At 48.6% G+C, this 12694-nt stretch overlaps 1 protein-coding gene across 3 annotated transcripts in view; it reads right to left on the minus strand.

The window, feature by feature from the left end:
• Nav2 (neuron navigator 2) overlaps nucleotides 1-12694 on the minus strand; it is a 368060-nt gene that overhangs the window by 106917 nt on the left and 248449 nt on the right. The window lies entirely within an intron of this gene.

Here is a 12694-nt window from a genome sequence, read left to right on the forward strand (position 1 = left end):
GGATTCCCGGGATAGAGAAAGCCAGGACGTTATTCTTCACTGCTAGGGCAAGGAGGGAAAGAGAAGGAAGAAGGAAAGGGGGTGGGGGTAAGGAAAGGGGTGTAGAGGGAAGGAGAATGAGCCATCCAATCAATATAAGCCCTGGGTCTGTAATCACCCAAAGGACTTCTTGCACCCAGATTTTAAAAGGGAATAAGAGACCCAGTGGATGCATCTGAACCCCATAAAAACCCACACAACAGACTCCTACTCAAATGACAACAGCCGCCTACATGTTCTCGAGGGCTTCAACTACTGTCTGGGTGTGCATGAGCCATGTCCAGACAACTCAAATAAATAGAGGGGAATGTTTCTTCCTAACTGTCATTTTGCCACTGAAGAAACGGAAGAGCTGTGACTCTCCCTGCCCTAATCTCCAGGCAAGCTGTGGGGAGATGTGAGAGCAGGTATCTGGTATCTGCAAGCGGGGGTGGTGGAGCCATTAGGCCACACTGTCCTTCCTTTCTTTCCCTCAGCCCCTACTTAATGGCCTCCACACGATCTCAGAGCTCACCTCAGGCCACTCTGTCACTGAGCACTGGGGACTAATGGGATAAATCAAAGTGAGAACCAGTCTCCTCTTCCTGGGATTGCCAAGCCTCAAAGCAACAGCAAGGGTCCACACCAGAGTCTACTGATGGTAGAGGGTCAGCTTGTGTGATCAGTGGGGAGCTGGCAGGGTGCTGGCTGGCTGCGTAGGAGTTAACTAGGCTGAAGGGAATGCTGCATTGGTGGCTAAAAGCATCCCCAAGGTACCCTTGTGTGGGATACAACATTCTTTCAGCCACTGCAGAGCCCAGCCTGAGCTGCGCCAGCCTTGTCCTTCTTGAAATGTCCAAGGAGAAAGTGGTGCCCCACAGGAGGTTGGCAGAAGTCCAGGGATGGTGACACTTGCAAGCTGAGGAGAGGTCAAGTATACAATGGGCTCCCCCTTGAGCAAGGGTTGGAACCCTAAGGATGTGTATCCTGGCCTCATCCTCCCTTTTCAAGGGACCTTCTATGTAGGTCAGGCTAGCCTTGAATTCATGCTTGTCATGGTCAGCCTCAAGTACTTGGGACTGTAAGCAGATGCCCGCCAGACCTTGTTCTTCCTCGGGTGCTGTTCACAGAGTCCCTAGTATATCGAGTAGTGTATCCAACACACTAAGTTTTACAGTGTAAGGGAAGTGCCATACAGCCTGGTCAGGGCTGACCACCCTCGTGGCTATGGGCAAGTGGTGTCACTCCCAACAACTAAAAGACAATTCTAAAATTTGCTGCTTATCTTACCAGCTATTGGGGATTTTTATCTTGATGACAATAAGACTCCAATCCTATAAGCTTCCTTTCTTAGTTCTTCCTGAAATAGAAGCTGCTACAAGGGTTTGACAGTTGGAGGAGGAGGAGGAGGAGGAGGAGGAGGAGGAGGAGGAGGAGGAGGAGGAGGAGGAGGAGGAGGAAGAGGAGGGAAGAGGAAAAGGAGGGGAAGAAGAAGAGGGAGAAGAGGAAGAGGAGAAGAGGAGGAGGAGGAGGAGAGGAGGAGGAGAGGAGGAGGAGGAGGAGGAGCAGGAGGAGGATGGGAAAAAGGGGGAGGGAGGAGGAGGATGAGGAGCAGGAAGAGGAAGAGAAGGAGGAGGAGGAGGAGAAGGAGGAGGAGGAGGAGGAGAAGGAGAAGGAAGGAGGAGAAGAAGAAGAAGAAGAAGAAGAAGAAGAAGAAGAAGAAGAAGAAGAAGAAGAAGAAGAAGAAGAAGAAGAAGATGATTAAGATTTTCTTCATCATTCCCATCATTATGGTTCAGCCTTCTTGTGTGCCCACTCTCAGCAACAACAGCTTCCTACTTCTCCAAGTCCCTCAAAGCTGCTGCTGCAGGCACGGGGCGGCAGAGGCCAGCAAGGTAGCTACAGAAGGGCTCACATCTATCCAGGAACTCAGTGGAGAACCTGGCTCCTAACTGACGCATCATCACGAGGTAACACATGTGACAGTGACTATCAGCAAAGATGAGTTTGTGGAGTGCCCCTCGGTGGGGTGAGCTCTTTCCAGAAATCACTTGTCCAGAGCACTGGCTTGTAGAGGTCAGAAGACTTTAAACATCAGAGGGTCTGTTTGCAGGTAAAGAAATGGGGGTACATCGAGGGGAGGCACCTGTGAAAGATATTCAGTGGTGGCAGAGCCAGGGCTGGAGCCAAATCTCTTGGTCCCTGGTTTGCTTATTGCCTGGACAACATTGAAACTAACACAAAGAGATAGGCGAGGCATTTCCCCAAGTACCTTAGAGTTCATGATCTCCAAGGCTTCACAGGGACCACTTTGCTCCCGGAGCAACTTCCTCCTTGGCAAAGCAGGTAGGCCAGCACTGATGACTCCAGGCATGCAGCGCCTTGGCATCAGAAGGCCCCAGGTGACGTGAGCGGACAGGAGAGGATGTCTTGAGAAAATGTGTTTATGCACCAAGTCACCTTGGATCAAGCTGTCTGGATGGCACAGACGAGCAGCAGACCAAGACAGAGGTCACACAGAAACCAGGGAGACTCTGCAGAGGCCTGTACAAGGGTCACCTCACATACCAGGTTAGTTATAACCAGAGCTTTCCTGTCAGGAACACGCAGCCAGGCTGGACTGCTTTTAAAGTGACAGAGGGGAGCGAAGTGTGGTAACATGTGCTTGCAATCCCAGAACCGGGGAGGCAGAGGCAGGAGGGTCATGAGTTCGAAAACTTTCTCAGCTATATAGTGAGTCCCAGGCTAGCCCAGGCTATGTGAGGTGCTGACTAAAAGAAAAAAAATGCATATAAACATATATGCATAGACACAACAAAGGCCATTAGAAAGTAAAAAAGAAAATCACATGCACAAAGCAGTAAGTAGGCCTACTTGACTCTTTTTTTCAATTAATTAGTTGATCAATTAATTAATTTTCACTTTACATTCCGATCGTAACATCGTCCTACTTGATTCTTAGCTAAAGTTTCTGAGGGATATTTCATTTATCTCTGTGTGTATTCATATACATTTGTATGCATGCACATTTGTATGCACACAGGGGCGTGTGTGTGCTAAGGATCCTGAATGGAGAATAGAGGACAGCCTAGATCCAGGTCCTCCTACCTGTGCAACCACTACTCTACCCACTCACCAAACCACTCCCTAGTCCACCCAAAAGGTCATTGTTTTTATTCCAGTGTGATGTACCTATGTGGGGTGTGTGATGCTAGTTCTTTTTTAATTAATTAATTTATTTTATGTATGTAAGTACACCATCGCTCTCTTTAGTCATATCAGAAAGGGGCATCAGATCCCATTACAGATGGCTGTGAGCCACCATGTGGGAATTGAACTCAGGGCCTCTGGAAGAGCAGTCAGTGCTTTTAACCACTGAGGCATCTCTCCAGTCCATGTGACAGCTAGTTTTATGGCACAGACCAGTGTCATCAAGAGGAGGGAGCCCCAGTTAAGAAAATGCCTCCATAAGATCCTGCTTTAGGCAAGCTTGCAAGGCATTTTCTTTCTTTCTTTCTTTCCTTCTTTCTTTCTTTCTTTCTTTCTTTCTTTCTTTCTTTCTTTCTTTCTTTCTCCTTTCTTTTTTTTAAAGATTTATTTTATGTATGTGAGTACACTGTCACTGTCTTCAGACACACCTGAAGAGGGCACCAGATCCCATTACAGATGGTTGTGAGCCACCATGTGGTTGCTGGGAATTGAACTCAGGACCTCTAGAAGAGCAGTCAGTGCCTCTTAACCACTGAGCCATCTCTCCAGCCTGCAAGGCATTTTCTTAATTAGTGATAGATGCAGAAGGCCCAGTTGATTCTGAGTGGGGCCATGGCAGGGCTGGTGGTCTTGGGTTCTATAAGAAAGCAGGGCTGAGAAAGCCATGAGGAGCAAGCCAGTAAGCAGCACCCCTCCAGGCCTCTGCCTCAGCTCCTCCTTCCAGGTTCCTGTCCTGACTTCCTTCAACAATGGACAGTGAGGTAGAAGCATAAGCTGAATAAACCCTTTTTTCCTCATGTTGTTTTTGGTCATGGTGTTTCTTCACAGCCGTAGTAACCGTAACTAAGACAGGAATGCACTCCCCTCTGTGTATGACAGCCAGAACAATTTGTGGAGGTGGCCTTTTCCTCCCATTTTTATATGGATCCCAGGGACCAAAATCATAGCCACTGAGTTTAGCCATCTTGTTGACCCTGGAGAATCTTTGCAACCATCATTGCCAGAGAAGGAAAAGGAGCAAACTCCCTGCCATTTGTTACAATAACAGCATGCGCCACAGTAGGGCCACAGTGCACACTCGGTCACACATCTCTCCAGCACTTGGTGTCCCGGCTTGACTATAAACTTCTCACACACAAGGATTACATCCTGCTCATCTTCAGACTCCAAGGGCCTGGTGAATAGTAAGTGCTCAGTAAATGTCAAGCTACCAACCTTTCTATGTTGTCAGACCCCTGACATGCTGATACATACTATGGGGCAGCTACCGTGTTCCTCATGTACCCGAGGACTTTTCTCCACACAGAGAAACCACAGAGCTCCTGGCGGCCACACAATCACACTGGAACAAACGCATAGTGAACAAGCAGTGTACTGGGTCTTGCGGGATTGGTTCTAATGATGGGAGGTATGGAGAGATACAGTCCAGGGTGTTCTCCTGGGCAGCAGGACCGTGGAAGTCACTGTGCTCCCTGCTCTCCTGGCACACATGTGGTGGTACCGTATTTCCCTTCAAATGGAATGGAAATGGAGCCAAATGACCTCCTTTTGTCAACAGGGTCCTCCTGGGCAGAGGCTTTAAGAGACGTGTGGCCTCACCATGGAAATGATCGATTCTCGGTCTGAACGAAAGTCCTTCTGGCACTCTGGTTCCCAGTAAGAACAAGGAACAACAGAACCTTCCACAGCAGCCGGATGATAAGTGTGGGAAGTTTTGGAGTTGCTGGTTATACAGCGTAACCTAACCTACCCTAACCGATACCAGGACTTGCCAAGATCCCTGGATTCAGACTTCTCCCTGGACTCGGTCACGTGAGGTTATTTTCTGCTGTGGGACGCACTCTGATTGGGTTTCACGGCCTAGGCTTTGGGTTGCTGGGGGATTAGGCGCAGAGGAAGTTTTCACCTTTTCTCTTGGGCCCCCTCGTTCCAGCTTTCAATGTTAGGCATCTGTCTATCCCAACCTCAAGTGTTCAAGTTACCTTAGTTTTACGGATATGAGCATTCGCCTGCATGTCTGTCTATGCGGTATGTTCATGCCCAGTGTCCTTGGAGTCCAGAAAAGGACACCACATCCCGTGGAACTGGAACCGGATTTCAGACAGTCGCGTTAGCCACCGCATGGGTACTGGGAACTGAAAGTCCGCCGTGAGAGCAGCCAGTGCTCATAACTTCTGAGTGACCTCTTCAGCTCCCATAAAGCTTATCTTTCAGCAAGTGTTGGAAGGGCACAGCTTACAAAAAAGCATCTTTTGGGGGTCATGGCTATGCTGCCCGCCCCCCTCTCAGCTGTGTGTCAGGGAGTGCAGTGTCTCACAGGGCCACCGCACTTTTGCCCTTCCTTTGTAAGTGGGAACACTGCCCGAGAAGCAATGTTCCATGCTTGGCAGACTGTGGGCTTCCAGCCTTTTACAGCCCTCTGGAGAATTCCTCCGAGGCTTAAGGTGCAGATGGTTAGCTTCCTGTCATCACCCACCCCCTGCTCAACCCAGGTGGCCTCTGCCCACAGGATCGGCCTCTTGCTTAAAAAGGAAGCCAGTGGCAGGGGCAGACTGGGGCCCTCCAGGAAGGCCAGTGTGGTAATTATCACCCTGTTACAACGGAAATAGAGATTTGCCTCCAAGGCCCCTTTTATGGGCTTGAAACAGGGACTTTCACTCTCTCCCACTTTGTTCTTAGATGCACTGGAGGGGAGAGAAAGGGGGTGGGCAAGGAAGGGATGGGAGGAGCCGTGAGGAAGGGTGCAGACTGGTTTTTGTGCTGCAGCTGTGTCTGTCTTATGTGCAGGACACAGAACAAAATCGTATTCTCAAACACAGTGGATACTACTTGGCTCTCAAAATGAGAAGGAAGAATGAAAGGTGGAGGGCGGGAAAGAGATGGAGAGAGGGAGAGGCTTTCCATGTTCTAGGTAGAGAGCCTCCTGCCATGGGTTGAATATGAAACTGGGTCCTGAAGGTTCCTGTGTTGAGACTGGGTGCTGCTGCAGAGAGGTAACTGCAATGCAGGCTCACTGGCCTCATTGACGGATTCATTAGGATGCGTTCACAACCGAGAGTGAGCAGTTAGATGCTTGCTCCTGAAGACGCAGTTTGTCCCCAGCCGCCTCCCTCTAGCCATGAGGTGAGCGCTCTTTCAACTGTGCTGTTAGGTCAGCCTCATCTATACAGTGAGTTCCAGGCTAGTCAGAGCTGAACGGCAATACTCCGTCTCAGAAAACTAAAATATCATAACAAAACGACCAGGACAGTTGTTAGCCAAGACTGAGAAAGGTTAACGTTTTTCTGATGACTTCAGAATCTTTGCCGATTCTGGGAGCCCTGGATCTCCTATGTCAACTTAGAAAGATGCACCATCAGACTTTGAAATGAACTCCTCCCCTCACCAAGGCCACGGAACTGCAGACAGAATTCTCAGGGTCCCGACTCTGAACCTGCAAGGAGGCCAAAGCCGAAGCTGGGAGGATGAATGGGCTGCTGGGAACAGAATGGCTGCTTTGTTCTGCGTCGTCACGCAGCCTGGCAGCACGAGGGCTCTTGTGCTCTTGGGGAGAGCCCTGAGACTGGACTTGCAGGCTGTTCCTTGGCAGGCCGTGCCGTTACAACCTCTCACCCTGGGACCCGCCGCTATGACAGCCTCCCAATTCAAGTGGGAACAGGGCTGGCTTTGAAGGCCAGGGTCAGGAGCCAAGTACAAGCTGCGAAACCTACGTGTATCCTGTGTCTGTTTTTTAGAAAGCAATCTCAAGGCTTTACTGGCACAGATACCATCTGGAGAGGGATCAGACAGCCATAATGTGAAGGGGGTGGGGAAACCGCAGTAACAAAAGACCCCCCTCCCCTTTCTGCTTCAGTTCCTAGCCCGATCTAAGGTGTACAACTCCTGTTTCATTAACACAACGTGACCTGGAAGTGGCAGCGAGGAGAACATCTATCTAATGGCTCATGTCAAGATCCCTTTGCAGCGTCCCAGGAAGAGATTCACAGGGCGAAACTTTCTACTGAGCTCTCTGCTTAAAGCAGCTGAGTTGCTAGAATCCAAGAATTCCTGATACGTTCGTTCATTCCCGACATGCTCAGGAGACACAGTGCTGCAGGCAGAAACCGTTTGACTGACGGCGAGACCCTCAGCCCTGCATGCCACGTTTCCTCCTCCTACAGTGGCCTACATTCTGCCTGTTACGTGTACTGAGCTGCCCCCATCTGTTTCACCCCATCCTCCCTCCACAGCTGTCTGGCTCCACTCTGCTGGACACGGTGGTCCATCACGGATCAGGAAGGGACTAGGACCCAGGGGGACAGCCCTGAAGAGTGACAGGAGGTGAAGGAGACTTGGCGTTTTGAATGTGTCATCTTGATTATTTCTCAGGACCGGCTCTGTGACATAAAGACTCCAACCGACCAAGTTTCTATCTCCCAGGCCTCTGAAAACACAGATTCCTTGTTGGTGACTTTTAATAACCCTAAAATGACGCACTCAGGCCGTGATGCAAATAGTCACGGTCTGCCCGGGGTCTCAGCATCCTATTACAGGCTCTGGACCAGCTGAGGCTACCTACGCTAGTGACGCTCCTAAGCCCAGGGTACTTTGCCATCTCTCCCTGGCTGAGAACTAGTGGGGCTAAAGTCTGGATCATTTCCCGTTCCCTCAGTGGCTTTCTTGTGGCCGAGTGCCTATGTGTGAAACCTTAAGCAAGGACTCTGATCTCTCTTTACAGAAAACTTCCTGGAAATTACCTTGGTTCTTACGCCTTTGTTTTTCAGGTTGTAAGGGAAGGGTTCCGGTGGCTTTAAATTGCTTAAAGAACACATTTTCGATGGGGGTGGGGGGAGCAGGGCCACACCCGATCTGCATATCCACCATCTGTAGTGTACTCCCTTGACATTTCGGAGTCAGAGTCACTGTCTCACACCTACGCAGTTCTTAGCATAAACACAGTTTGTAAGAGCATGGGTTTGATGTGCTAGCTCTACGTTCCCAAAAGCAGTAAAATTAAAATATAAATATTATACAGGAATAGTTCCCAATCATCTATAATGGTTTCCTATCCTCCGGTTAGTCCCCTACTTTGCGAAACACTCACCTAGCTTGGGGCCGGTGGGAGAGGTATTCGGAGGACATTATAAAGCCATCTACGAAGGACTGGAGTTAGCTCAGTCAGGAAAGAGCTTGCCTTGCAAGTATCAGGACCTGAGTTTGATCCCGGAAAGTCATGTCCCATGCACAGGGAGGTAGAGACAGGAGGGTCTGTGGGGCTTGCAGCTCACCAGCCTAGCTCACTTGTCAATGAGGAATTCGGCCTTAAAATAAGATAAAATAAAAAGGGGGTTGGATAGCAGTGGTTAGGAGCACTTGCTGTGAAGTTATGAGGACTGGAGTCTGGATCCAAACACTCATCTGACAAGCCGTGTCCCTGTAAACACCTATAGAACTGGCTCCTGAGGAAGCAAAGAGGCAGAGAGCTCTGGGGTTTGCCAGCTTCCTGCCTAGCTGAGAAAACTAGAGGCCCAGGTTCAGGGAGAGACCCTGCCTTGAAGACATACATAGAGAGTGCTAGAGGCACATACCTGCCGTCCTCGACTGACCTGAGGAGAGGACCGTACCTGACGTTCTTGAGCTTCCCCATGCATGTACACAAGTATGCATACGTATGCACACCGGTGTGCACACCACACAAATACTTTACAAATACCACACTTTACGCATACATGCATAAAGAAATAAAGACACAGCTACTTCCACTTAGTGGGCAGAACAGCATTACCACAGTCTGGTCATTATAGCCACTGAGCCATTCAGCATGGTCCACAAGGATACAAATACATCCCTGCTAGTCGCCTAGAACTTATATAAAACAGGGAGACATTTGTATCAGGATTAAGTCTTTTTTTTAAAGAAGCCCCTTGGGTTCTTTCTTAAAATCTTGGCTAGCTATCTACTCGGTCCTTAAATGATCACAGCAGACCACTCAGGCCAAGGGAGGACCGGAAGACACTGCTGTTCGTTTGGGGCTGAAATGAGAAAAATGGCTTCCGTCTTTCCAGTCTTAGCCCCCAAATCTCCAAGCAGCAGCACAAGGCTCAGCTGCCATGATAATTCCATTAGGCCTGCAATGAGGCATTAGGTAAATGGCCATCCCAGAGGCTTCTACTACAAGGGGAGACTGACCTCATGAGGCCCGAAAGCAGGCAGACTGATCAACTGCAACAGGACAAAAACAAGCAGAGCAAATTGGACAAATTATGGCATTACCAGTGAGAGTGCTGCAGATTCTGAGTTTTTTCCTCTGGTGCTGTTCCCTATACAGATTTATCTGCAGTTTTTAAGCCTTAAGAAGTGAGCTCTCGGGGCTGGAGAAATGGCTCCCAGCATTGAAGAGCATGGGCTGGCTGTTCCTGTAGAGTACCACTGTTGGATTTCCACCCTCACTGCGGCTCATAACCTTATAATTCCAGTTCCAGGGAATCTAACGCCCTCTTCTGACCACTTCCAGTACTGCAGGCACATACATGCAGGTAAAACACTGGCATGTATAAAAATTAAAAATAAAAAACGCAGCTCTCAGGGAAGAACCTCAAACACATGGGCACTAGGGAAAATTGCCTGAATAAAACACCAGTGGCTTATGCTCTATGATCAAGAATCGACAAATGGGACCTCATAAAATTGCAAAGCTTCTGTAAGGCGAAGGACACTGTCATTAGGACAAAATAGCAACCAACAGATTGGGAAAAGATCTTTACCAATCCTACAACAGATAGAGGGCTTATATCCAAAATATACAAAGAACTCAAGAAGTTAAACCACAGGGAGACAAATAACCCTATTAAAAAATGGAGTTCAGAGCTAAACAGAGAATTCACAGCTGAGTAATGCCGAATGGCTGAGAAACACCTAAAGAAATGTTCAACATCTTTAGTCATAAGGGAAATGCAAATCAAAACAACCCTGAGATTCCACCTCACAGCAGTCAGAATGGCTAAGATCAAAAACTCAGGTGATAGCAGATGCTGGCGAGGATGTGGAGAAAGAGGAACACTCCTCCATTGTTGGTGGGATTGCAAGCTGATACAACCATTCTGGAAATCAGTCGGGAGGTTCCTCAGAAAATTGGGCATAATGCAAAAGATGCTCCAACATGTAACAAAGACATGTGCTCCACTATGTTCATAGCAGCCTTATTTATAATAGCCAGAAGCTGGAAAGAACCCAGATGTTGTTCAACAGAAGAATGGATACAGAAAATGTGGTACATCTACACAATGGAGTATTACTCAGCTATCAAAAACAATGACTTCATGAAATTCATAGGCAAATGGATAGAACTAGAAAATATCATCCTGAGTGAGGTAACCCAATCAAAAAGGAACACACACGGTATGTACTCACTGGTAAATGATATTAGCCCAAAAACTTGGATTACCCAAGATAAAATCCACAGACCACATGAAGCTCAAGAAGAAGGAAAACCAAAGTGTGGATGCTTCAGTCCTTCTTAAAAGGGGAAACAAAAATATTAATAGGAGGAAATATGGAGACAAAGTTTGGAGCAGAGACCAAAGGAATGGCCTTTCAGAGACTGCCCCACCTGGGGATCCAGCCCTTATACATATAGCCACCAAACCCAGACAATATTGCTGATGCCAAGAAGTACATGCTGACAGGAGCCTGCTATAGCTGTCTCCTGAGAGACTCAGCTAGAGTGTGACAAATACAGAGGTGAATGCTCGCAGCTAACCACTGAACTGAGAATGGGGTCCCCATTGGAGGAATTAGAGAAAGGATTGAAGGAGCTGAAGGGGTTTACAACAGCATAAGAACAACAATACCAACCCACCAGAGCTCCCAGGGACTAAACCACTATACAAAGAGTACACATGGACAGACCCATGGCTCCAGCTGCATATGTAGCACGGGATGGCCTTGTTGGACACCAGTGGGAAGAGAAGCCCTTGGTCCTGCCAAGACTGGACTCCCCAGTGTAGGGGAATGTCAGGGTGGGGAGGAAAGAAGGGGTGGTTGATTGAGTGGGGGAATACCCTTATGGAAGAAAGGGGAGGTGGGATGAGATGGGGGTTTATGGACAGGAAACTGGGAAAGGGGATAACCTTTGAAATGTAAATTAAAAATATACAAAAAACCCAAAAACCACCCCCCTAAAGCTCTCAGATGTTTCTATGGGCAAGCCCTGTCCTGCCCTCCCTCACCTTCTTCCTTCCCATCCCCCCATTGTATGTGATTACTATTTTTTAATTAATTAGTTAATTAACTAATTAATTTTGAGACAAGGTTCGTCTACTTAGCCCTGGCTGCCTTGGAACTCATTACATAGTCTCCGTTGGTCTCGAGTTCAGAGATCTGCCCATCTCTGTCTCCTAAGTGCTGTGCTCAAAGGCGTGTGCCCCCATCTGGCTTGTTTTCTGTTTGTCTGAGTGCAGAGCCGAGGAGCGAAGGCTCTCGGCATGCTGGTCCCTACTCTGCGAGCTATGCCCCTTGGCCCTTGCGTGGATTCTTTTTCAAACCAGTCATTTATAGGATCAGCCACAAAAGCTAACCTGAGGTAGAACTCTGAGAAACAGCCTTTCGTTTTCCTGCAGGATAAATGATCACTCTGGATGCTGGGAGAATCAAATGAGGACGTGCAGAGTTAGTCACACTGGGTCAGATCCCAAGGATCCTTGATAACAAACTGAGCGCTCCTCCCTCCCAGCCTTTCTACCCTCTCCCTAGAGAACGTGAGGATTCCTCTTCTATTGTTGGGCAACATTTCAGTATTTGTCTCTTTATGGAGTTGCCCCGCTTCTCTGAAGCAAGCCATAGAGCTACAGAACTCACCTCGCATTATTATAAAGGAAAATGTGTGTGTGTGTGTGTGTGTGTGTGTGTGTGTGTGTGTGTGTGTGTGAGAGAGAGAGAGAGAGAGAGAGAGAGAGAGAGAGAGAGGTGTAGGTGCCTACAGTGGCCCAAAAGAGGGTGCCAGATCCCCCCGGAGAGTGGGGTTGTAGGGGGTTATGAGCTGCCCAATGTGGATTATCAAACCAAATCTGAAAGAACGGCAAGTGCTCTAACCACTGGACCATCCTTCCAGCTCCTCACCTGCTAGGAGAGCAACAGGAAAGCAACCCTACCCCACAACGTGGCCTTCACAAAAATTGGGGTACGGCACCCTAAAAGCACACAGCAACTTCAAATCACTCATCTCCGAGCTCCCTGCTACATACACAGCTCACCTGCCCAGCTGTGGAAGGAGGTCGAGTGAACCAGAACAGTGAGATCGCTTAGGAGTGAGCTGTACAGTGAGAGCCCGAACGACCGCATGCCAGAGAGGGCAAATCCTACCACCCTTTCACAGGTTGCTCAAAGTCAAGGGATCGGTTTGTTAGAGTCAAGGCTAGAAGCCTGGGGGCCAAACATTCACTCCTTGTGGTGGGGTGGACACAGGTTCTTTGTGTCTCTGAGGGTGGTG

The sequence above is a fragment of the Rattus rattus genome, chromosome 2 (genome assembly GCF_011064425.1).
Source record: "Rattus rattus isolate New Zealand chromosome 2, Rrattus_CSIRO_v1, whole genome shotgun sequence".
NCBI lineage: Eukaryota > Metazoa > Chordata > Mammalia > Rodentia > Muridae > Rattus > Rattus rattus.